Here is a 4,166-nt window from a genome sequence, read left to right on the forward strand (position 1 = left end):
TAAATACTGACACCTAGTGTCACATACACACACTGACCCCCAGTAACAAAGACATACACTTACACCAAGTAACAAAGACACATACTTACACCAAGTAACACAGACATACACTGACACAAAGTAACAAAGACATACACTTACACCAAGTAACAAAGACAGACAATTACACCAACTAACAAAGATATACACTTACACCAAGTATTTTGACATACACTTGCACCAAGTAACAAAGACATACACTGACACCCAGGAACACAGACACGCATTGACAGAAAGTAACAAAGACACACACTTACACCAAGTAACAAAGACATACACTTACACCAAGTATTTTGACACACACTTACACCAAGTAACAAAGACATACACTGACACCCAGTAACGCAGACACACACTGACACCAAGTAACACAGACACACACTGACACCAAGTCACAAAGACATACACTGATACCAAGTCACAAAGACATACACTGATACCCAGTAACACAGACGCACACTTACACCAGGTAACGCAGACATTCACTTACACCAAGTATTTTGACATACACTTACACCAAGTAACAAAGACATACACTGATACCCAGTAACACAGACACACACTTACACCAAGTAACAAAGACATACACTGACACCAAGTCACAAAGACATACTCTCATACCCAGTAACAAAGACATACACTGATACCCAGTAACACAGACACACACTTACACAATGTAACAAAGACATACACTGACACCAAGTCACAAAGACACAAACTGACACCAAGTAACAAAGACATACACTGACACCCAGTAACAAAGACATCCACTGACAACATGTCACAAACACATACACTGACACCAAGTAACAAAGACATACACTGACACCAAGTAACAAAGACATACACTGATACCCAGTAACACAGACGCACACTTACACCAGGCAACGCAGACATTCACTTACACCAAGTATTTTGGCATACACTTACACCAAGTAACAAAGACTTACACTGACACCCAGTAGCAAAGACATACACTGACACCAAGTCACAAAGACATACACTGACACCAAGTAACAAAGACATACACTTACACAAAGTAACAAAGACATACACTGATACCCAGTAACACAGACACACACTGATACCCAGTAACACAGACGCACACTTACACCAAGTAACAAAGACATGCACTGACACCAAGTCACAAAGACACACACTGACACCCAGTAACAAAGACATATACTGACACCCAGTAACACAGACACACACTTACACCAAGTAACAAAGACATACACTGACACCAAGTCACAAAGACACACACTGACACCCAGGAACAAAGACATACACTGACACCAAGTCACAAAGACATACACTGACACCAAGTCACAAAGACACACACTGACACCCAGTAACAAAGACATACACTGACACCAAGTCACAAAGACATACACTGATACCCAGTAACAAAGACAGACACTGATACCCAGTAACACAGACGCACACTTACACCAAGTAACAAAGACATAGACTTACACCAAGTAAAACAGACATACACTTACACCAAGTATTTTGACATACACTTACACCAAGTAACAAAGACATACACTGACACCCAGTAACAAAGACATTCACTGACAACAAGACACAAACTGATACACTGACACCAAGTAACAAAGACATACACTTACACCAAGTAACAAAGACATACACTGACACCCAGGAACACAGACACACACTGACACCAAGTAACAAAGACACACACTTACACCAAGTAACACAGACATACACTGACACGAAGTAACAAAGACAGACTATTACACCAAGTAATAAATACATACACTTACACCAAGTATTTTGACATACACTTGCAACAAGTAACAAAGACATACACTGACAACCAGTAACTAAGACATACAATGACACCAAGTAACAAAGAAACCGACTGACAACAAGCCACTAACACATACACTGGCACCAAGTAACAAAGACATACACTTGAACCAACTAACAAAGACATACACTGACACTCAGGAACACAGACACACATTGACACAAAGTAACAAAGACACACACTTACACCAAGTAACAAAGACATACACTTACACCAAGTATTTTGACACACACTTACACCAAGTAACAAAGACATACACTGACACCAAGTAACAAGGACATACACTGACACCCAGTAACAAAGACATCCACAGACAGCAAGTCACAAACACATACACTGACACCAAGTAACAAAGACATACACTGACACCCAGTAACAAAGACATCCACAGACAACAAGTCACAAACACATACACTTGCACCAAGTAACAAGGACATACACTGACACCAAGTCACAAAGACACAAACTGACACCAAGTAACAAGGACATACACTGACACCCAGTAACAAAGACATCCACTGACAACAAGTCACAAACACATACACTGACACCAAGTAACAAAGACAAACACTTACACCAAGTAACAAAGACATACACTGACACCCAGTAACAAAGACATCCACTGACAACAAGTCACAAAGACATACACTGACACCAAGTAACAAAGACATACACTGACACCCAGTATCAAAGAAATCCACTGACAACAAGTCACTAACACATACACTGGCACCAAGTAACAGAGACATACACTGACACCCAGGAACACAGACACACATTGACACAAAGTAAAAAAGACACACACTTACACCAAGTAACAAAGACATACACTTACACCAAGTGTTTTGACACACACTTACACCAACTAACAAAGACAAACACAGACACCAAGTCACAAAGACACACACTGACACCCAGTAACACAGACACACACTGACACCAAGTAACACAGACTCACACTGACACCCAGTAAAAAAGACATACACTAACACCAAGTCACAAAGACATACACTGATACCAAGTCACAAAGACATACACTGATACCCAGTAACACAGACACACACTTACACCAAGTAACAAAGACATACACTGACACCAAGTCACAAAGACATACACTCATACCCAGTAACAAAGACATACACTGATACCCAGTAACACAGATACACACTTACACCAAGTAACAAAGACATACACTGACACCAAGTCACAAAGACATACACTCATACCCAGTAACAAAGACATACACTGATACCCAGCAACACAGACACACACTGATACCCAGTAACACAGACACACACTTACACCAAGTAACAAAGACATACACTGACACCAAGTCACAAAGACACAAACTGACACCAAGTAACAAGGACATACACTGACACCCATTAACAAAGACATCCACTGACAACAAGTCACAAACACATACACTGACACCAAGTAACAAAGACAAACACTTACACCAAGTAACAAAGACATACACTGACACCCAGTAACAAAGACATCCACTGACAACAAGTCACAAACACATACACTGACACCAAGTAACAAAGACATACACTGACACCAAGTAACAAAGACATACACTGATACCCAGTAACACAGACGCACACTTACACCAAGTAACAAAGACATACACTTACACCAGGTTACGCAGACATTCACTTACACCAAGTATTTTGACATACACTTACAAAAAGTAACAAAGACATCCACTGACAACAAGTCACAAACACATACACTGACACCAAGTAACAAAGACATACACTGACACCAAGTAACAAAGACATACACTGACACCCAGTATCAAAGAAATCCACTGACAACAAGTCACTAAGACATACACTGGCACCAAGTAACAAAGACATACACTGACAGCCAGGAACACAGACACACATTGACACAAAGTAACAAAGACACACACTTACACCAAGTAACAAAGACATACACTTACACCAAGTGTTTTGACACACACTTACACCAACTAACAAAGACATACACTGACACCAAGTCACAAAGACACACACTGACACCCAGTAACACAGACACACACTGACACCAAGTAACACAGACACACACTGACAGCCAGTAAAAAAGACATACACTAACACCAAGTCACAAAGACATACACTGATACCAAGTCACAAAGACATACACTGATACCCAGTAACACAGACACACACTTACACCAAGTAACAAAGACATACACTGACACCAAGTCACAAAGACATACACTCATACCCAGTAACAAAGACATACACTGATACCCAGTAACACAGACACACACTTACACCAA

The sequence above is a fragment of the Heterodontus francisci genome, unplaced genomic scaffold (genome assembly GCF_036365525.1).
Source record: "Heterodontus francisci isolate sHetFra1 unplaced genomic scaffold, sHetFra1.hap1 HAP1_SCAFFOLD_83, whole genome shotgun sequence".
Classification (NCBI taxonomy): Eukaryota; Metazoa; Chordata; class Chondrichthyes; order Heterodontiformes; family Heterodontidae; genus Heterodontus; species Heterodontus francisci.